Source organism: Oncorhynchus kisutch, unplaced genomic scaffold, assembly GCF_002021735.2.
Source record: "Oncorhynchus kisutch isolate 150728-3 unplaced genomic scaffold, Okis_V2 scaffold1699, whole genome shotgun sequence".
Classification (NCBI taxonomy): domain Eukaryota; kingdom Metazoa; phylum Chordata; class Actinopteri; order Salmoniformes; family Salmonidae; genus Oncorhynchus; species Oncorhynchus kisutch.
Genome location: NW_022263644.1, coordinates 26,325 through 47,396, shown reverse-complemented (window position 1 = coordinate 47,396; position 21,072 = coordinate 26,325). Strand labels below are relative to the sequence as shown.

Here is a 21,072-nt window from a genome sequence, read left to right as displayed (position 1 = left end):
TCAGGAAATTGTCCCTTTTAGACCATTTCTCACGTTCAAATCCTGGCACCCCCTGAAATCAAGTACTTTCTAAATGTATCTTGAGAGAGGGAGTACTCCTTTTTGGTTATGTTACTCAGTCTAAAATGTCCCTCATTCAATGTTTTTTCTCTGTCAGACAGTTCCTAACAGAGGTGGAAAGTGCAATAGACTTCAGATCTATAGGTCTCAGTTTGTAATATTTTGTCATCTTGAAATCAAATACTTATGGGTAGTGTTTCAGAGAAGAGGTGTTTTGATGAGCTTGTTGATATCCAGCTATAATGTCCCTTATTAGACAATTTTTCCACCCTTTAGACAGTTTCTAGCAGAGGGGGGTATAGCTCAGTGGTAGAGCATTTGACTGCAGATCAAGAGGTCCCAGGTTCAAATCCTGATGCCCCCTTTAAATCAAGATTTTTCAAAGAGTTGTTGAGGGTAGAGGACTTTTTTTCCCAATATGTTACTCAGGAAAAATTGTCCCTTATTAGACAATTTCTCACGTTCAAATCCTGGCACCCCTTGAAATCAAGTACTTTCTAAATGTATCTTGAGAGAGGGAGTACTCCTTTTTGGTTATGTTACTCAGTCTAAAATGTCCCTCATTCAATGTTTTTCTCTGTCAGACAGTTCTAACAGAGGTTGAAGTGCAACAGACTTCAGATCTATAGTTCTCAGATTGTAATATTTTGTCATCTTGAAATCAAATACTTTATGGGTATGTTTTCAGAGAGAGGTGTTCTTTATTAGTTTTTGTTGAATCCAGCTATAATGTCCCTTATTAGACATTTTTCCACCTTTAGACAGTTTCTAGCAGAGGGGGTATAGCTCAGTGGTAGAGCTTGACTGCAGATCAAGAGGTCCCAGGTTCAAATCCTGATGCCCCTTTAAATCAAGATTTTTCAAAGAGTTGTTTGAGGGGTAGAGGACTTTTTTCCCAATTTATGACTCAGGGAAAATGGTCCCTTATTAGACAATTTCTCACGTTCAAATCCTGGCACCCCCTTGAATCAAGTAATCTAAGTGTATCTTGAGAGAGGGAGCTCCTTTTTTTGGTTATGTTACTCAGTCTAAAATGTCCCTCTCAATGTTTTTTCTCTGTCAGACAGTTCCTAACAGAGGTGGAGTGCAATAGATCAGATCATAGGTCTCAGATTGTAATATTTTTGTCATCTTGAAAATCAAGTACTTTCTCAGTGTTCTTGAGAGAGGGTGTGCTCTGCAAAAATGTCCCTCATTAGATGGTTATTCTCTGTCAGACAGTTCCTAACAGAGGTTGAAGTGCAACAGACTTCAGATCTATAGTTCTCAGATTGTAATATTTTTGTCATCTTGAAATCAAATACTTTATGGGTATGTTTCAGAGAGAGAGTGTTCTTTATTAGTTTTTGTTGATATCCAGCTATAATGTCCCTTATTAGACAATTTTTCCACCTTTAGACAGTTTCTAGCAGAGGGGGTATAGCTCAGTGGTAGAGCATTTGACTGCAGATCAAGAGGTCCAGGTTCAAATCCTGATGCCCCCTTTAAATCAAGATTTTTCAAAGAGTTGTTTGAGGGTAGAGGACTTTTTTTCCCAATATGTTACTCAGGGAAAATTGTCCCTTATTAGACAATTTCTCACGTTCAAATCCTGGCACCCCTTGAAATCAAGTACTTTCTAAATGTATCTTGAGAGAGGGAGTACTCCTTTTTTGGTTATGTTACTCAGTCTAAAATGTCCTCATTCAATGTTTTTTCTCTGTCAGACAGTTCCTAACAGAGGTGGAAGTGCAATAGACTTCAGATCTATAGGTCTCAGTTGTAATATTTTTGTCATCTTGAAATCAATACTTTAGGTATGTTTTCAGAGAGCAGAGAGTGTTCTTATTAGTGTTTTGTTGATATCCAGCTAATGTCCCTTATATAGACCCAATTTTCCGCCTTTAGACAGTTTCTAGCAGAGGGGGTATAGCTCAGTGGTAGAGCATTTGACTGCAGATCAAGAGGTCCCAGGTTCAAATCCTGATGCCCCCTTTAAATCAAGATTTTTCAAAGAGTTGTTTGAGGGTAGAGGACTTTTTTCCCCAATATGTTACTCAGGGAAAATTGTCCCTTATTAGACAATTCTCACGTTCAAATCCTGGCACCCCCTTGAAATCAAGTATTCTAAGTGATCTTGAGAGAGGGAGTACTCTTTTTTTTGGTTATGTTACTCAGTCTAAAATGTCCCTCATTCAATGTTTTTTTCTCTGTCAGACAGTTCCTAACAGAGGTGAAGTGCAATAGATTCAGATCTATAGTTCTCAGATTGTAATATTTTTGTCATCTTGAAATCAAAATACTTTATGGGGTGTTTTCAGAGAGAGAGTGTTCTTATTGTTTTTTTTGTTGATATCCAGCTATAATGTCCCTATTAGACAATTTTTCCACCTTTTAGACAGTTTCTAGCAGAGGGGGTATAGCTCAGTGGTAGAGCATTTGACTGCAGATCAAGAGGTCCAGGTTCAAATCCTGATGCCCCCTTTAAATCAAGATTTTTCAAAGAGTTGTTTGAGGGTAGAGGACTTTTTTTCCCAATATGTTACTCATGGAAAATTGTCCCTTATTAGACAATTTCTCACGTTCAAATCCTGGCACCCCCTTGAAATCAAGTACTTTCTAAGTGTATCTTGAGAGAGGGAGTACTCCTTTTTTTGGTTATGTTACTCAGTCTAAAATGTCCCTCATTCAATGTTTTTTTCTCTGTCAGACAGTTCCTAACAGAGGTGGAAGTGCAATAGACTTCAGATCTATAGGTCTCAGATTGTAATATTTTGTCATCTTGAAATCAAGTACTTCTCAGTGTTTCTTGAGAGAGGGTGTGCTCTGCAAAAATGTCCCTCATTAGATGGTTATTCTCTGTCAGACAGTTCCTAACAGAGGTGAAGTGCAACAGACTTCAGATCTATAGTTCTCAGATTGTCTATTTTGTCATCTTGAATCAAATACTTTATGGTATGTTTCAGAGAGAGAGTGTTCTTATTCGTTTTTGTTGATATCCAGCTATAATGTCCCTTATTAGACATTTTCCACCTTTAGACAGTTTCTAGCAGAGGGGGGGTATAGCTCAGTAGTGGAATTAGAGCATTTCAAGAGATCAAGAGGTCCCAGGTTCAAATCCTGATGCCCCCTTTAAATCAAGATTTTTCAAAGAGTTGTTTGAGGGTAGAGGACTTTTTTTCCCAATATGTTACTCAGGGAAATTGTCCCTTATTAGACACAATTTCTCACGTTCAAATCCTGGCACCCCCTTGAAATCAAGTACTTTCTAAGTGTATCTGAGAGAGGGAGTACTCCTTTTTGGTTATGTTACTCAGTCTAAAATGTCCCTCATTCAATGTTTTTCTCTGTCAGACAGTCCTAACAGAGGTGGAAGTGCAATAGACTTCAGATCTATAGGTCTCAGATTGTAATATTTTTGTCATCTTGAAATCAAGTACTTTCTCAGTGTTTCTTGAGAGAGGGTGTGCTCTGCAAAAATGTCCCTCATTAGATGGTTATTCTCTGTCAGACAGTTCCTAACAGAGGTTGAAGTGCAACAGACTTCAGATCTATAGTTCTCAGATTGTAATATTTTTGTCATCTTGAAATCAAATACTTTATGGGTATGTTTTCAGAGAGAGAGTGTTCTTTATTAGTTTTTGTTGATATCCAGCTATAATGTCCCTTATTAGACAATTTTCCACCTTTAGACAGTTTCTAGCAGAGGGGGTATAGCTCAGTGGTAGAGCATTTGACTGCAGATCAAGAGGTCCCAGGTTCAAATCCTGATGCCCCCTTTAAATCAAGATTTTTCAAAGAGTTGTTTGAGGGTAGAGGACTTTTTTTCCCAATATGTTACCAGGGAAAATGGTCCCTTATTAGACAATTTCTTCACGTTCAATCCTGGCACCCCTTGAAATCAAGTACTTTCTAAGTGTATCTTGAGAGAGGGAGTACTCCTTTTTTGGTTATGTTACTCAGTCCTAAAATGTCCTCATTCAATGTTTTTTCTCTCTGTCAGACAGTTCCTAACAGAGGTGGAAGTGCAATAGACTTCAGATCTATAGGTCTCAGATTGTAATAATTTTTGTCATCTTGAAATCAAGTACTTTCTCAGTGTTTCTTGAGAGAGGGTGTGCTCTGCAAAAATGTCCCTCATTAGATGGTTATTCTCTGTCAGACAGTTCCTAACAGAGGTTGAGTGCAACAGAACTTCAGATCTATAGTTCCTCAGATGTAATATTTTTGTCATCTGAAATCAAATACTTTATGGGTATGTTTTACAGAGAGAGAGTGTTCTTTATTCGTTTTTGTTGATATCCAGCTATACATGTCCCTTATTAGACCATTTTTCCACCTTTAGACCAGTTTTCTAGCAGAGGGGGTATAGCTCAGTGGTAGAGCATTTTACTGCAGATCAAGAGGTCCCAGGTTCAAATCCTGATACCCCCTTAAATCAAGATTTTTCAAAAAGAGTTGTTTGAGGGTAGAGGACTTTTTTCCCCAATATGTTACTCAGGGAAAATTGTCCTTATTAGACAAATTCTAAGTTCAAATTCCTGGCACCCCCTTGAAATCAAGTACTTTCTAAGTGTATCTTGAGAGAGGGCGTACTCCTTTTTTTTGGTTAGTTACCTCAGTCTAAAATGTCCCTCATTCAATGTTTTTTTCTCTGTCAGACAGTTCCTAACAGAGGTGGAAGTTGCAATAGACTTCAGATCTATAGGTCCAGATTGTAATATTTTTGTCATCTTGAAATCAAGTACTTTCTCAGTGTTTTCTGAGGAGGGTGTGCTCTGCAAAAATGTCCCTCATTAGCTGGTTATTCTCTGTCAGACAGTCCTACAGAGGTTGAAGTGCAACAGACTTCAGATCTATAGTTCTCAATTGTAATATTTTTGTCATCTTGGAAATCAAATACTTTATGGGTATGTTTTCAGAGAGAGAGGGTTCTTTATTAGTTTTTGTTGATATCCAGCTATAATGTCCCTTATTAGACAATTTTTCCACCTTTAGACAGTTTCTAGCAGAGGGGGTATAGCTCAGTGGTAGAGCATTTGACTGCAGATCAAGAGGTCCCAAGTTCAATTCCTGATGCCCCCTTTAAATCAAGATTTTTCATAGAGTTGTTTGAGGGTAGAGGACTTTTTTTCCCAATATGTTACTCAGGGAAAATTGTCCCTTATTAGACAATTTCTCACGTTCAATCCTGGCACCCCCTTGAAATCAAGTACTTTCTAAATGTATCTTGAGAGAGGGAGTACTCCTTTTTTGGTTATGTTACTCAGTCTAAAATGTCCCTCATTCAATGTTTTTTTCTCTGTCAGACAGTTCCTAACAGAGGTGGAAGTGCAATAGAATTCAGATCTATAGGTCTCAGTTTGTAATATTTTTGTCATCTTGAAATCAAATACTTTATGGGTATGTTTTCAGAGAGAGAGTGTTCTTTATTAGTTTTTGTTGATATCCAGCTATAATGTCCCTTATTAGACAATTTTTCCGCCTTTAGACAGTTTCTAGCAGAGGGGGTATAGCTCAGTGGTAGAGCATTTGACTGCAGATCAAGAGGTCCCAGGTTCAAATCCTGATGCCCCCTTTAAATCAAGATTTTTCAAAGAGTTGTTTGAGGGTAGAGGACTTTTTTCCCCAATATGTTACTCAGGGAAAATTGTCCCTAATTAGACAAATTCTAAGTTCAAATCCTGGCACCCCCTTGAAATCAAGTACTTTCTAAGTGTATCTTGAGAGAGGGAGTACTCCTTTTTTTGGTTATATTACTCAGTCTAAAATGTCCCTCATTCAATGTTTTTTTCTCTGTCAGACAGTTCCTAACAGAGGTGGAAGTGCAATAGACTTCAGATCTATAGGTCTCAGATTGTAATATTTTTGTCATCTTGAAATCAAGTACTTTCTCAGTGTTTCTTGAGAGAGGGTGTGCTCTGCAAAAATGTCCCTCATTAGATGGTTATTCTCTGTCAGACAGTTCCTAACAGAGGTTGAAGTGCAACAGACTTCAGATCTATAGTTCTCAGATTGTAATATTTTTGTCATCTTGAAATCAAATACTTTATGGGTATGCTTTCAGAGAGAGAGTGTTCTTTATTAGTTTTTTGTTGATATCCAGCTATAATGTCCCTTATTAGACAATTTTTCCACCTTTAGACAGTTTCTAGCAGAGGGGGTATAGCTCAGTGGTAGAGCATTTGACTGCAGATCAAGAGGTCCCAGGTTCAAATCCTGATGCCCCCTTTAAATCAAGATTTTTCAGAGAGTTGTTTGAGGGTAGAGGACTTTTTTCCCAATATGTTACTCAGGGAAAATTGTCCCTTATTAGACAATTTCTCACGTTCAAATCCTGGCACCCCCTTGAAATAAAGTACTTTCTAAATGTATCTTGAGAGAGGGAGTACTCCTTTTTTGGTTATGTTACTCAGTCTAAAATGTCCCTCATTCAATGTTTTTTTCTCTGTCAGACAGTTCCTAACAGAGGTTGAAGTGCAACAGACTTCAGATCTATAGTTCTCAGATTGTAATATTTTTGTCATCTTGAAATCAAATACTTTATGGGTATGTTTTCAGAGAGAGAGTGTTCTTTATTAGTTTTTGTTGATACCCAGCTATAATGTCCCTTATTAGACAATTTTTCCACCTTTAGACAGTTTCTAGCAGAGGGGGGTATAGCTCAGTGGTAGAGCATTTCACTGCAGATCAAGAGGTCCCAGGTTCAAATCCTGATGCCCCCTTTAAATTAAGATTTTTCAAAGAGTTGTTTGAGGGTAGAGGACTTTTTTTTCCCAATATGTTACTCAGGGAAAATGGTCCCTTATTAGACAATTTCTCACGTTCAAATCCTGGCACCCCCTTGAAATCAAGTACTTTCTAAGTGTATCTTGAGAGAGGGAGTACTCCTTTTTTTGGTTATGTTACTCAGTCTAAAATGTCCCTCATTCAATGTTTTTTTCTCTGTCAGACAGTTCCTAACAGAGGTGGAAGTGCAATAGACTTCAGATCTATAGGTCTCAGATTGTAATATTTTTGTCATCTTGAAATCAAGTACTTTCTCAGTGTTTCTTGAGAGAGGGTGTGCTCTGCAAAAATGTCCCTCATTAGATGGTTATTCTCTGTCAGACAGTTCCTAACAGAGGTTGAAGTGCAACAGACTTCAGATCTATAGTTCTCAGATTGTAATATTTTTGTCATCTTGAAATCAAATACTTTATGGGTATGTTTTCAGAGAGAGAGTGTTCTTTATTCGTTTTTGTTGATATCCAGCTATAATGTCCCTTATTAGACAATTTTTCCACCTTTAGACAGTTTCTAGCAGAGGGGGTATAGCTCAGTGGTAGAGCATTTCACTGCAGATCAAGAGGTCCCAGGTTCAAATCCTGATGCCCCCTTTAAATCAAGATTTTTCAAAGAGTTGTTTGAGGGTAGAGGACTTTTTTTTCCCAATATGTTACTCAGGGAAAATGGTCCCTTATTAGACAATTTCTCACGTTCAAATCCTGGCACCCCCTTGAAATCAAGTACTTTCTAAGTGTATCTTGAGAGAGGGAGTACTCCTTTTTTTGGTTATGTTACTCAGTCTAAAATGTCCCTCATTCAATGTTTTTTTCTCTGTCAGACAGTTCCTAACAGAGGTGGAAGTGCAATAGACTTCAGATCTATAGGTCTCAGATTGTAATATTTTTGTCATCTTGAAATCAAGTACTTTCTCAGTGTTTCTTGAGAGAGGGTGTGCTCTGCAAAAATGTCCCTCATTAGATGGTTATTCTCTGTCAGACAGTTCCTAACAGAGGTTGAAGTGCAACAGACTTCAGATCTATAGTTCTCAGATTGTAATATTTTTGTCATCTTGAAATCAAATACTTTATGGGTATGTTTTCAGAGAGAGAGTGTTCTTTATTCGTTTTTGTTGATATCCAGCTATAATGTCCCTTATTAGACAATTTTTCCACCTTTAGACAGTTTCTACCAGAGGGGGTATAGCTCAGTGGTAGAGCATTTGACTGCAGATCAAGAGGTCCCAGGTTCAAATCCTGATACCCCCTTTAAATTAAGATTTTTCAAAGAGTTGTTTGAGGGTAGAGGACTTTTTTCCCCAATATGTTACTCAGGGAAAATTGTCCCTTATTAGACAAATTCTCACGTTCAAATCCTGGCACCCTCTTGAAATCAAGTACTTTCTAAGTGTATCTTGAGAGAGGGAGTACTCCTTTTTTGGTTATGTTACTCAGTCTAAAATGTCCCTCATTCAATGTTTTTTTCTCTGTCAGACAGTTCCTAACAGAGGTGGAAGTGCAATAGACTTCAGATCTATAGGTCTCAGATTGTAATATTTTTGTCATCTTGAAATCAAGTACTTTCTCAGTGTTTCTTGAGAGAGGGTGTGCTCTGCAAAAATGTCCCTCATTAGATGGTTATTCTCTGTCAGACAGTTCCTAACAGAGGTTGAAGTGCAACAGACTTCAGATCTATAGTTCTCAGATTGTAATATTTTTGTCATCTTGAAATCAAATACTTTATGGGTATGTTTTCAGAGAGAGAGTGTTCTTTATTCGTTTTTGTTGATATCCAGCTATAATGTCCCTTATTAGACAATTTTTCCACCTTTAGACAGTTTCTAGCAGAGGGGGTATAGCTCAGTGGTAGAGCATTTCACTGCAGATCAAGAGGTCCCAGGTTCAAATCCTGATGCCCCCTTTAAATCAAGATTTTTCAAAGAGTTGTTTGAGGGTAGAGGACTTTTTTTTCCCAATATGTTACTCAGGGAAAATGGTCCCTTATTAGACAATTTCTCACGTTCAAATCCTGGCACCCCCTTGAAATCAAGTACTTTCTAAGTGTATCTTGAGAGAGGGAGTACTCCTTTTTTTGGTTATGTTACTCAGTCTAAAATGTCCCTCATTCAATGTTTTTTTCTCTGTCAGACAGTTCCTAACAGAGGTGGAAGTGCAATAGACTTCAGATCTATAGGTCTCAGATTGTAATATTTTTGTCATCTTGAAATCAAGTACTTTCTCAGTGTTTCTTGAGAGAGGGTGTGCTCTGCAAAAATGTCCCTCATTAGATGGTTATTCTCTGTCAGACAGTTCCTAACAGAGGTTGAAGTGCAACAGACTTCAGATCTATAGTTCTCAGATTGTAATATTTTTGTCATCTTGAAATCAAATACTTTATGGGTATGTTTTCAGAGAGAGAGTGTTCTTTATTCGTTTTTGTTGATATCCAGCTATAATGTCCCTTATTAGACAATTTTTCCACCTTTAGACAGTTTCTACCAGAGGGGGTATAGCTCAGTGGTAGAGCATTTGACTGCAGATCAAGAGGTCCCAGGTTCAAATCCTGATACCCCCTTTAAATTAAGATTTTTCAAAGAGTTGTTTGAGGGTAGAGGACTTTTTTCCCCAATATGTTACTCAGGGAAAATTGTCCCTTATTAGACAAATTCTCACGTTCAAATCCTGGCACCCTCTTGAAATCAAGTACTTTCTAAGTGTATCTTGAGAGAGGGAGTACTCCTTTTTTTGGTTATGTTACTCAGTCTAAAATGTCCCTCATTCAATGTTTTTTTCTCTGTCAGACAGTTCCTAACAGAGGTGGAAGTGCAATAGACTTCAGATCTATAGGTCTCAGATTGTAATATTTTTGTCATCTTGAAATCAAGTACTTTCTCAGTGTTTCTTGAGAGAGGGTGTGCTCTGCAAAAATGTCCCTCATTAGATGGTTATTCTCTGTCAGACAGTTCCTAACAGAGGTTGAAGTGCAACAGACTTCAGATCTATAGTTCTCAGATTGTAATATTTTTGTCATCTTGAAATCAAATACTTTATGGGTATGCTTTCAGAGAGAGAGTGTTCTCTATTAGTTTTTGTTGATATCCAGCTATAATGTCCCTTATTAGACAATTTTTCCACCTTTAGACAGTTTCTAGCAGAGGGGGTATAGCTCAGTGGTAGAGCATTTGACTGCAGATGAAGAGGTCCCAGGTTCAAATCCTGATGCCCCCTTTAAATCAAGATTTTTCAAAGAGTTGTTTGATGGTAGAGGACTTTTTTTCCCAATATGTTACTCAGGGAAAATTGTCCCTTATTAGACCATTTCTCACGTTCAAATCCTGGCACCCCCTTGAAATCAAGTACTTTCTAAATGTATCTTGAGAGAGGGAGTACTCCTTTTTTGGTTATGTTACTCAGTCTAAAATGTCCCTCATTCAATGTTTTTTTCTCTGTCAGACAGTTCCTAACAGAGGTGGAAGTGCAATAGACTTCAGATCTATAGGTCTCAGTTTGTAATATTTTTGTCATCTTGAAATCAAATACTTTATGGGTATGTTTTCAGAGAGAGAGTGTTCTTTATTAGTTTTTGTTGATATCCAGCTATAATGTCCCTTATTAGACAATTTTTCCGCCTTTAGACAGCTTCTAGCAGAGGGGGTATAGCTCAGTGGTAGAGCATTTGACTGCAGATCAAGAGGTCCCAGGTTCAAATCCTGATGCCCCCTTTAAATCAAGATTTTTCAAAGAGTTGTTTGAGGGTAGAGGACTTTTTTCCCCAATATGTTACTCAGGGAAAATTGTCCCTTATTAGACAAATTCTAAGTTCAAATCCTGGCACCCCCTTGAAATCAAGTACTTTCTAAGTGTATCTTGAGAGAGGGAGTACTCCTTTTTTTGGTTATGTTACTCAGTCTAAAATGTCCCTCATTCAATGTTTTTTTCTCTGTCAGACAGTTCCTAACAGAGGTTGAAGTGCAACAGACTTCAGATCTATAGTTCTCAGATTGTAATATTTTTGTCATCTTGAAATCAAATACTTTATGGGTATGTTTTCAGAGAGAGAGTGTTCTTTATTAGTTTTTGTTGATATCCAGCTATAATGTCCCTTATTAGACAATTTTTCCACCTTTAGACAGTTTCTAGCAGAGGGGGTATAGCTCAGTGGTAGAGCATTTCACTGCAGATCAAGAGGTCCCAGGTTCAAATCCTGATGCCCCCTTTAAATCAAGATTTTTCAAAGAGTTGTTTGAGGGTAGAGGACTTTTTTTCCCAATATGTTACTCAGGGAAAATGGTCCCTTATTAGACAATTTCTCACGTTCAAATCCTGGCACCCCCTTGAAATCAAGTACTTTCTAAGTGTATCTTGAGAGAGGGAGTACTCCTTTTTTTGGTTATGTTACTCAGTCTAAAATGTCCCTCATTCAATGTTTTTTTCTCTGTCAGACAGTTCCTAACAGAGGTGGAAGTGCAATAGACTTCAGATCTATAGGTCTCAGATTGTAATATTTTTGTCATCTTGAAATCAAGTACTTTCTCAGTGTTTCTTGAGAGAGGGTGTGCTCTGCAAAAATGTCCCTCATTAGATGGTTATTCTCTGTCAGACAGTTCCTAACAGAGGTTGAAGTGCAACAGACTTCAGATCTATAGTTCTCAGATTGTAATATTTTTGTCATCTTGAAATCAAATACTTTATGGGTATGTTTTCAGAGAGAGAGTGTTCTTTATTCGTTTTTGTTGATATCCAGCTATAATGTCCCTTATTAGACAATTTTTCCACCTTTAGACAGTTTCTACCAGAGGGGGTATAGCTCAGTGGTAGAGCATTTGACTGCAGATGAAGAGGTCCCAGGTTCAAATCCTGATGCCCCCTTTAAATCAAGATTTTTCAAAGAGTTGTTTGATGGTAGAGGACTTTTTTTCCCAATATGTTACTCAGGGAAAATTGTCCCTTATTAGACCATTTCTCACGTTCAAATCCTGGCACCCCCTTGAAATCAAGTACTTTCTAAGTGTATCTTGAGAGAGGGAGTACTCCTTTTTTTGGTTATGTTACTCAGTCTAAAATGTCCCTCATTCAATGTTTTTTTCTCTGTCAGACAGTTCCTAACAGAGGTGGAAGTGCAATAGACTTCAGATCTATAGGTCTCAGATTGTAATATTTTTGTCATCTTGAAATCAAGTACTTTCTCAGTGTTTCTTGAGAGAGGGTGTGCTCTGCAAAAATGTCCCTCATTAGATGGTTATTCTCTGTCAGACAGTTCCTAACAGAGGTTGAAGTGCAACAGACTTCAGATCTATAGTTCTCAGATTGTAATATTTTTGTCATCTTGAAATCAAATACTTTATGGGTATGTTTTCAGAGAGAGAGTGTTCTTTATTCGTTTTTGTTGATATCCAGCTATAATGTCCCTTATTAGACAATTTTTCCACCTTTAGACAGTTTCTACCAGAGGGGGTATAGCTCAGTGGTAGAGCATTTGACTGCAGATCAAGAGGTCCCAGGTTCAAATCCTGATGCCCCCTTTAAATCAAGATTTTTCAAAGAGTTGTTTGATGGTAGAGGACTTTTTTTCCCAATATGTTACTCAGGGAAAATTGTCCCTTATTAGACCATTTCTCACGTTCAAATCCTGGCACCCCCTTGAAATCAAGTACTTTCTAAATGTATCTTGAGAGAGGGAGTACTCCTTTTTTGGTTATGTTACTCAGTCTAAAATGTCCCTCATTCAATGTTTTTTTCTCTGTCAGACAGTTCCTAACAGAGGTGGAAGTGCAATAGACTTCAGATCTATAGGTCTCAGATTGTAATATTTTTGTCATCTTGAAATCAAGTACTTTCTCAGTGTTTCTTGAGAGAGGGTGTGCTCTGCAAAAATGTCCCTCATTAGATGGTTATTCTCTGTCAGACAGTTCCTAACAGAGGTTGAAGTGCAACAGACTTCAGATCTATAGTTCTCAGATTGTTATATTTTGTCATCTTGAAATCAAATACTTTATGGGTATGTTTTCAGAGAGAGAGTGTTCTTTATTCGTTTTTGTTGATATCCAGCTATAATGTCCCTTATTAGACAATTTTTCCACCTTTAGACAGTTTCTACCAGAGGGGGTATAGCTCAGTGGTAGAGCATTTGACTGCAGATCAAGAGGTCCCAGGTTCAAATCCTGATGCCCCCTTTAAATCAAGATTTTTCAAAGAGTTGTTTGAGGGTAGAGGACTTTTTTCCCCAATATGTTACTCAGGGAAAATTGTCCCTTATTAGACAAATTCTCACGTTCAAATCCTGGCACCCCCTTGAAATCAAGTACTTTCTAAGTGTATCTTGAGAGAGGGAGTACTCCTTTTTTTGGTTATGTTACTCAGTCTAAAATGTCCCTCATTCAATGTTTTTTTCTCTGTCAGACAGTTCCTAACAGAGGTGGAAGTGCAATAGACTTCAAATCTATAGGTCTCAGATTGTAATATTTTTGTCATCTTGAAATCAAGTACTTTCTCAGTGTTTCTTGAGAGAGGGTGTGCTCTGCAAAAATGTCCCTCATTAGATGGTTATTCTCTGTCAGACAGTTCCTAACAGAGGTTGAAGTGCAACAGACTTCAGATCTATAGTTCTCAGATTGTAATATTTTTGTCATCTTGAAATCAAATACTTTATGGGTATGTTTTCAGAGAGAGAGTGTTCTTTATTCGTTTTTGTTGATATCCAGCTATAATGTCCCTTATTAGACAATTTTTCCACCTTTAGACAGTTTCTACCAGAGGGGGTATAGCTCAGTGGTAGAGCATTTGACTGCAGATGAAGAGGTCCCAGGTTCAAATCCTGATGCCCCCTTTAAATCAAGATTTTTCAAAGAGTTGTTTGATGGTAGAGGACTTTTTTTCCCAATATGTTACTCAGGGAAAATTGTCCCTTATTAGACCATTTCTCACGTTCAAATCCTGGCACCCCCTTGAAATCAAGTACTTTCTAAATGTATCTTGAGAGAGGGAGTACTCCTTTTTTGGTTATGTTACTCAGTCTAAAATGTCCCTCATTCAATGTTTTTTTCTCTGTCAGACAGTTCCTAACAGAGGTGGAAGTGCAATAGACTTCAGATCTATAGGTCTCAGATTGTAATATTTTTGTCATCTTGAAATCAAGTACTTTCTCAGTGTTTCTTGAGAGAGGGTGTGCTCTGCAAAAATGTCCCTCATTAGATGGTTATTCTCTGTCAGACAGTTCCTAACAGAGGTTGAAGTGCAACAGACTTCAGATCTATAGTTCTCAGATTGTTATATTTTTGTCATCTTGAAATCAAATACTTTATGGGTATGTTTTCAGAGAGAGAGTGTTCTTTATTCGTTTTTGTTGATATCCAGCTATAATGTCCCTTATTAGACAATTTTTCCACCTTTAGACAGTTTCTACCAGAGGGGGTATAGCTCAGTGGTAGAGCATTTGACTGCAGATCAAGAGGTCCCAGGTTCAAATCCTGATGCCCCCTTTAAATCAAGATTTTTCAAAGAGTTGTTTGAGGGTAGAGGACTTTTTTCCCCAATATGTTACTCAGGGAAAATTGTCCCTTATTAGACAAATTCTCACGTTCAAATCCTGGCACCCCCTTGAAATCAAGTACTTTCTAAGTGTATCTTGAGAGAGGGAGTACTCCTTTTTTTGGTTATGTTACTCAGTCTAAAATGTCCCTCATTCAATGTTTTTTTCTCTGTCAGACAGTTCCTAACAGAGGTGGAAGTGCAATAGACTTCAGATCTATAGGTCTCAGATTGTAATATTTTTGTCATCTTGAAATCAAGTACTTTCTCAGTGTTTCTTGAGAGAGGGTGTGCTCTGCAAAAATGTCCCTCATTAGATGGTTATTCTCTGTCAGACAGTTCCTAACAGAGGTTGAAGTGCAACAGACTTCAGATCTATAGTTCTCAGATTGTAATATTTTTGTCATCTTGAAATCAAATACTTTATGGGTATGTTTTCAGAGAGAGAGTGTTCTTTATTCGTTTTTGTTGATATCCAGCTATAATGTCCCTTATTAGACAATTTTTCCACCTTTAGACAGTTTCTACCAGAGGGGGTATAGCTCAGTGGTAGAGCATTTGACTGCAGATCAAGAGGTCCCAGGTTCAAATCCTGATGCCCCCTTTAAATCAAGATTTTTCAAAGAGTTGTTTGAGGGTAGAGGACTTTTTTTCCCAATATGTTACTCAGGGAAAATTGTCCCTTATTAGACAATTTCTCACGTTCAAATCCTGGCACCCCCTTGAAATCAAGTACTTTCTAAATGTATCTTGAGAGAGGGAGTACTCCTTTTTTGGTTATGTTACTCAGTCTAAAATGTCCCTCATTCAATGTTTTTTTCTCTGTCAGACAGTTCCTAACAGAGGTTGAAGTGCAACAGACTTCAGATCTATAGTTCTCAGATTGTAATATTTTTGTCATCTTGAAATCAAATACTTTATGGGTATGTTTTCAGAGAGAGAGTGTTCTTTATTAGTTTTTGTTGATATCCAGCTATAATGTCCCTTATTAGACAATTTTTCCACCTTTAGACAGTTTCTAGCAGAGGGGGTATAGCTCAGTGGTAGAGCATTTCACTGCAGATCAAGAGGTCCCAGGTTCAAATCCTGATGCCCCCTTTAAATCAAGATTTTTCAAAGAGTTGTTTGAGGGTAGAGGACTTTTTTTTCCCAATATTTTACTCAGGGAAAATGGTCCCTTATTAGACAATTTCTCACGTTCAAATCCTGGCACCCCCTTGAAATCAAGTACTTTCTAAGTGTATCTTGAGAGAGGGAGTACTCCTTTTTTTGGTTATGTTACTCAGTCTAAAATGTCCCTCATTCAATGTTTTTTTCTCTGTCAGACAGTTCCTAACAGAGGTGGAAGTGCAATAGACTTCAGATCTATAGGTCTCAGATTGTAATATTTTTGTCATCTTGAAATCAAGTACTTTCTCAGTGTTTCTTGAGAGAGGGTGTGCTCTGCAAAAATGTCCCTCATTAGATGGTTATTCTCTGTCAGACAGTTCCTAACAGAGGTTGAAGTGCAACAGACTTCAGATCTATAGTTCTCAGATTGTAATATTTTTGTCATCTTGAAATCAAATACTTTATGGGTATGTTTTCAGAGAGAGAGTGTTCTTTATTCGTTTTTGTTGATATCCAGCTATAATGTCCCTTATTAGACAATTTTTCCACCTTTAGACAGTTTCTAGCAGAGGGGGTATAGCTCAGTGGTAGAGCATTTCACTGCAGATCAAGAGGTCCCAGGTTCAAATCCTGATGCCCCCTTTAAATCAAGATTTTTCAAAGAGTTGTTTGAGGGTAGAGGACTTTTTTTTCCCAATATGTTACTCAGGGAAAATGGTCCCTTATTAGACAATTTCTCACGTTCAAATCCTGGCACCCCCTTGAAATCAAGTACTTTCTAAGTGTATCTTGAGAGAGGGAGTACTCCTTTTTTTGGTTATGTTACTCAGTCTAAAATGTCCCTCATTCAATGTTTTTTTCTCTGTCAGACAGTTCCTAACAGAGGTGGAAGTGCAATAGACTTCAGATCTATAGGTCTCAGATTGTAATATTTTTGTCATCTTGAAATCAAGTACTTTCTCAGTGTTTCTTGAGAGAGGGTGTGCTCTGCAAAAATGTCCCTCATTAGATGGTTATTCTCTGTCAGACAGTTCCTAACAGAGGTTGAAGTGCAACAGACTTCAGATCTATAGTTCTCAGATTGTAATATTTTTGTCATCTTGAAATCAAATACTTTATGGGTATGTTTTCAGAGAGAGAGTGTTCTTTATTCGTTTTTGTTGATATCCAGCTATAATGTCCCTTATTAGACAATTTTTCCACCTTTAGACAGTTTCTACCAGAGGGGGTATAGCTCAGTGGTAGAGCATTTGACTGCAGATCAAGAGGTCCCAGGTTCAAATCCTGATACCCCCTTTAAATCAAGATTTTTCAAAGAGTTGTTTGAGGGTAGAGGACTTTTTTCCCCAATATGTTACTCAGGGAAAATTGTCCCTTATTAGACAAATTCTCACGTTCAAATCCTGGCACCCCCTTGAAATCAAGTACTTTCTAAGTGTATCTTGAGAGAGGGAGTACTCCTTTTTTTGGTTATGTTACTCAGTCTAAAATGTCCCTCATTCAATGTTTTTTTCTCTGTCAGACAGTTCCTAACAGAGGTGGAAGTGCAATAGACTTCAGATCTATAGGTCTCAGATTGTAATATTTTTGTCATCTTGAAATCAAGTACTTTCTCAGTGTTTCTTGAGAGAGGGTGTGCTCTGCAAAAATGTCCCTCATTAGATGGTTATTCTCTGTCAGACAGTTCCTAACAGAGGTTGAAGTGCAACAGACTTCAGATCTATAGTTCTCAGATTGTAATATTTTTGTCATCTTGAAATCAAATACTTTATGGGTATGCTTTCAGAGAGAGAGTGTTCTCTATTAGTTTTTGTTGATATCCAGCTATAATGTCCCTTATTAGACAATTTTTCCACCTTTAGACAGTTTCTAGCAGAGGGGGTATAGCTCAGTGGTAGAGCATTTGACTGCAGATGAAGAGGTCCCAGGTTCAAATCCTGATGCCCCCTTTAAATCAAGATTTTTCAAAGAGTTGTTTGATGGTAGAGGACTTTTTTTCCCAATATGTTACTCAGGGAAAATTGTCCCTTATTAGACCATTTCTCACGTTCAAATCCTGGCACCCCCTTGAAATCAAGTACTTTCTAAATGTATCTTGAGAGAGGGAGTACTCCTTTTTTGGTTATGTTACTCAGTCTAAAATGTCCCTCATTCAATGTTTTTTTCTCTGTCAGACAGTTCCTAACAGAGGTGGAAGTGCAATAGACTTCAGATCTATAGGTCTCAGATTGTAATATTTTTGTCATCTTGAAATCAAGTACTTTCTCAGTGTTTCTTGAGAGAGGGTGTGCTCTGCAAAAATGTCCCTCATTAGATGGTTATTCTCTGTCAGACAGTTCCTAACAGAGGTTGAAGTGCAACTGACTTCAGATCTATAGTTCTCAGATTGTAATATTTTTGTCATCTTGAAATCAAATACTTTATGGGTATGTTTTCAGAGAGAGAGTGTTCTTTATTCGTTTTTGTTGATATCCAGCTATAATGTCCCTTATTAGACAATTTTTCCACCTTTAGACAGTTTCTACCAGAGGGGGTATAGCTCAGTGGTAGAGCATTTGACTGCAGATCAAGAGGTCCCAGGTTCAAATCCTGATACCCCCTTTAAATCAAGATTTTTCAAAGAGTTGTTTGAGGGTAGAGGACTTTTTTCCCCAATATGTTACTCAGGGAAAATTTTCCCTTATTAGACAAATTCTCACGTTCAAATCCTGGCACCCCCTTGAAATCAAGTACTTTCTAAGTGTATCTTGAGAGAGGGAGTACTCCTTTTTTTGGTTATGTTACTCAGTCTAAAATGTCCCTCATTCAATGTTTTTTTCTCTGTCAGACAGTTCCTAACAGAGGTGGAAGTGCAATAGACTTCAGATCTATAGGTCTCAGATTGTAATATTTTTGTCATCTTGAAATCAAGTACTTTCTCAGTGTTTCTTGAGAGAGGGTGTGCTCTGCAAAAATGTCCCTCATTAGATGGTTATTCTCTGTCAGACAGTTCCTAACAGAGGTTGAAGTGCAACAGACTTCAGATCTATAGTTCTCAGATTGTAATATTTTTGTCATCTTGAAATCAAATACTTTATGGGTATGCTTTCAGAGAGAGAGTGTTCTCTATTAGTTTTTGTTGATATCCAGCTATAATGTCCCTTATTAGACAATTTTTCCACCTTTAGACAGTTTCTACCAGAGGGGGTATAGCTCAGTGGTAGAGCATTTGACTGCAGATGAAGAGGTCCCAGGTTCAAATCCTGATGCCCCCTTTAAATCAAGATTTTTCAAAGAGTTGTTTGATGGTAGAGGACTTTTTTTCCCAATATGTTACTCAGGGAAAATTGTCCCTTATTAGACCATTTCTCACGTTCAAATCCTGGCACCCCCTTGAAATCAAGTACTTTCTAAATGTATCTTGAGAGAGGGAGTACTCCTTTTTTGGTTATGTTACTCAGTCTAAAATGTCCCTCATTCAATGTTTTTTTCTCTGTCAGACAGTTCCTAACAGAGGTGGAAGTGCAATAGACTTCAGATCTATAGGTCTCAGATTGTAATATTTTTGTCATCTTGAAATCAAGTACTTTCTCAGTGTTTCTTGAGAGAGGGTGTGCTCTGCAAAAATGTCCCTCATTAGATGGTTATTCTCTGTCAGACAGTTCCTAACAGAGGTTGAAGTGCAACAGACTTCAGATCTATAGTTCTCAGATTGTAATATTTTTGTCATCTTGAAATCAAATACTTTATGGGTATGTTTTCAGAGAGAGAGTGTTCTTTATTCGTTTTTGTTGATATCCAGCTATAATGTCCCTTATTAGACAATTTTTCCACCTTTAGACAGTTTCTACCAGAGGGGGTATAGCTCAGTGGTAGAGCATTTGACTGCAGATCAAGAGGTCCCAGGTTCAAATCCTGATGCCCCCTTTAAATCAAGATTTTTCAAAGAGTTGTTTGAGGGTAGAGGACTTTTTTCCCCAATATGTTACTCAGGGAAAATTGTCCCTTATTAGACAAATTCTCACGTTCAAATCCTGGCACCCCCTTGAAATCAAGTACTTTCTAAGTGTATCTTGAGAGAGGGAGTACTCCTTTTTTTGGTTATGTTACTCAGTCTAAAATGTCCCTCATTCAATGTTTTTTTCTCTGTCAGACAGTTCCTAACAGAGGTGGAAGTGCAATAGACTTCAGATCTATAGGTCTCAGATTGTAATATTTTTGTCATCTTGAAATCAAGTACTTTCTCAGTGTTTCTTGAGAGAGGGTGTGCTCTGCAAAAATGTCCCTCATTAGATGGTTATTCTCTGTCAGACAGTTCCTAACAGAGGTTGAAGTGCAACAGACTTCAGATCTATAGTTCTCAGATTGTTATATTTTTGTCATCTTGAAATCAAATACTTTATGGGTATGTTTTCAGAGAGAGAGTGTTCTTTATTCGTTTTTGTTGATATCCAGCTATAATGTCCCTTATTAGACAATTTTTCCACCTTTAGACAGTTTCTACCAGAGGGGGTATAGCTCAGTGGTAGAGCATTTGACTGCAGATCAAGAGGTCCCAGGTTCAAATCCTGATGCCCCCTTTAAATCAAGATTTTTCAAAGAGTTGTTTGAGGGTAGAGGACTTTTTTCCCCAATATGTTACTCAGGGAAAATTGTCCCTTATTAGACAAATTCTCACGTTCAAATCCTGGCACCCCCTTGAAATCAAGTACTTTCTAAGTGTATCTTGAGAGAGGGAGTACTCCTTTTTTTGGTTATGTTACTCAGTCTAAAATGTCCCTCATTCTATGTTTTTTTCTCTGTCAGACAGTTCCTAACAGAGGTGGAAGTGCAATAGACTTCAGATCTATAGGTCTCAGATTGTAATATTTTTGTCATCTTGAAATCAAGTACTTTCTCAGTGTTTCTTGAGAGAGGGTGTGCTCTGCAAAAATGTCCCTCATTAGATGGTTATTCTCTGTCAGACAGTTCCTAACAGAGGTTGAAGTGCAACAGACTTCAGATCTATAGTTCTCAGATTGTAATATTTTTGTCATCTTGAAATCAAATACTTTATGGGTATGTTTTCAGAGAGAGAGTGTTCTTTATTCGTTTTTGTTGATATCCAGCTATAATGTCCCTTATTAGACAATTTTTCCACCTTTAGACAGTTTCTACCAGAGGGGGTATAGCTCAGTGGTAGAGCATTTGACTGCAGATCAAGAGGTCCCAGGTTCAAATCCTGATGCCCCCTTTAAATCAAGATTTTTCAAAGAGTTGTTTGAGGGTAGAGGACTTTTTTCCCCAATATGTTACTCAGGGAGAATTGTCCCTTATTAGACAAATTCTCACGTTCAAATCCTGGCACCCCCTTGAAATCAAGTACTTTCTAAGTGTATCTTGAGAGAGGGAGTACTCCTTTTTTTGGTTATGTTACTCAGTCTAAAATGTCCCTCATTCAATGTTTTTTTCTCTGTCAGACAGTTCCTAACAGAGGTGGAAGTGCAATAGACTTCAGATCTATAGGTCTCAGATTGTAATATTTTTGTCATCTTGAAATCAAGTACTTTCTCAGTGTTTCTTGAGAGAGGGTGTGCTCTGCAAAAATGTCCCTCATTAGATGGTTATTCTCTGTCAGACAGTTCCTAACAGAGGTTGAAGTGCAACAGACTTC

At 37.7% G+C, this 21,072-nt stretch overlaps 17 non-coding genes across 17 annotated transcripts; all 17 read left to right on the top strand.

Annotated features, from left to right (window-relative positions):
• Positions 1 to 352: 352 nt before the first annotated feature.
• On the top strand, positions 353 to 424 carry trnac-gca (transfer RNA cysteine (anticodon GCA)). Its single transcript has one exon. It is a non-coding gene; the product is annotated as a tRNA-Cys (tRNA).
• Positions 425 to 1,962: 1,538 nt separating this feature from the next.
• trnac-gca (transfer RNA cysteine (anticodon GCA)) lies at positions 1,963 to 2,034 on the top strand. Its single transcript has one exon. It is a non-coding gene; the product is annotated as a tRNA-Cys (tRNA).
• A 1,712-nt stretch (positions 2,035 to 3,746) lies between these two features.
• Positions 3,747 to 3,818, top strand: trnac-gca (transfer RNA cysteine (anticodon GCA)). Its single transcript has one exon. It is a non-coding gene; the product is annotated as a tRNA-Cys (tRNA).
• Positions 3,819 to 5,545: 1,727 nt separating this feature from the next.
• Positions 5,546 to 5,617, top strand: trnac-gca (transfer RNA cysteine (anticodon GCA)). The gene has a single exon. It is a non-coding gene; the product is annotated as a tRNA-Cys (tRNA).
• Positions 5,618 to 6,198: 581 nt separating this feature from the next.
• trnac-gca (transfer RNA cysteine (anticodon GCA)) lies at positions 6,199 to 6,270 on the top strand. The gene has a single exon. It is a non-coding gene; the product is annotated as a tRNA-Cys (tRNA).
• A 1,730-nt stretch (positions 6,271 to 8,000) lies between these two features.
• On the top strand, positions 8,001 to 8,072 carry trnac-gca (transfer RNA cysteine (anticodon GCA)). The gene has a single exon. It is a non-coding gene; the product is annotated as a tRNA-Cys (tRNA).
• Positions 8,073 to 9,306: 1,234 nt separating this feature from the next.
• On the top strand, positions 9,307 to 9,378 carry trnac-gca (transfer RNA cysteine (anticodon GCA)). Its single transcript has one exon. It is a non-coding gene; the product is annotated as a tRNA-Cys (tRNA).
• Positions 9,379 to 10,453: 1,075 nt separating this feature from the next.
• Positions 10,454 to 10,525, top strand: trnac-gca (transfer RNA cysteine (anticodon GCA)). The gene has a single exon. It is a non-coding gene; the product is annotated as a tRNA-Cys (tRNA).
• Positions 10,526 to 12,253: 1,728 nt separating this feature from the next.
• On the top strand, positions 12,254 to 12,325 carry trnac-gca (transfer RNA cysteine (anticodon GCA)). Its single transcript has one exon. It is a non-coding gene; the product is annotated as a tRNA-Cys (tRNA).
• A 579-nt stretch (positions 12,326 to 12,904) lies between these two features.
• Positions 12,905 to 12,976, top strand: trnac-gca (transfer RNA cysteine (anticodon GCA)). The gene has a single exon. It is a non-coding gene; the product is annotated as a tRNA-Cys (tRNA).
• A 1,233-nt stretch (positions 12,977 to 14,209) lies between these two features.
• On the top strand, positions 14,210 to 14,281 carry trnac-gca (transfer RNA cysteine (anticodon GCA)). The gene has a single exon. It is a non-coding gene; the product is annotated as a tRNA-Cys (tRNA).
• Positions 14,282 to 14,862: 581 nt separating this feature from the next.
• Positions 14,863 to 14,934, top strand: trnac-gca (transfer RNA cysteine (anticodon GCA)). The gene has a single exon. It is a non-coding gene; the product is annotated as a tRNA-Cys (tRNA).
• Positions 14,935 to 16,664: 1,730 nt separating this feature from the next.
• trnac-gca (transfer RNA cysteine (anticodon GCA)) lies at positions 16,665 to 16,736 on the top strand. Its single transcript has one exon. It is a non-coding gene; the product is annotated as a tRNA-Cys (tRNA).
• Positions 16,737 to 17,969: 1,233 nt separating this feature from the next.
• On the top strand, positions 17,970 to 18,041 carry trnac-gca (transfer RNA cysteine (anticodon GCA)). Its single transcript has one exon. It is a non-coding gene; the product is annotated as a tRNA-Cys (tRNA).
• A 1,233-nt stretch (positions 18,042 to 19,274) lies between these two features.
• Positions 19,275 to 19,346, top strand: trnac-gca (transfer RNA cysteine (anticodon GCA)). Its single transcript has one exon. It is a non-coding gene; the product is annotated as a tRNA-Cys (tRNA).
• A 581-nt stretch (positions 19,347 to 19,927) lies between these two features.
• Positions 19,928 to 19,999, top strand: trnac-gca (transfer RNA cysteine (anticodon GCA)). The gene has a single exon. It is a non-coding gene; the product is annotated as a tRNA-Cys (tRNA).
• Positions 20,000 to 20,580: 581 nt separating this feature from the next.
• trnac-gca (transfer RNA cysteine (anticodon GCA)) lies at positions 20,581 to 20,652 on the top strand. Its single transcript has one exon. It is a non-coding gene; the product is annotated as a tRNA-Cys (tRNA).
• The last annotated feature ends 420 nt before the right edge of the window (positions 20,653 to 21,072 follow it).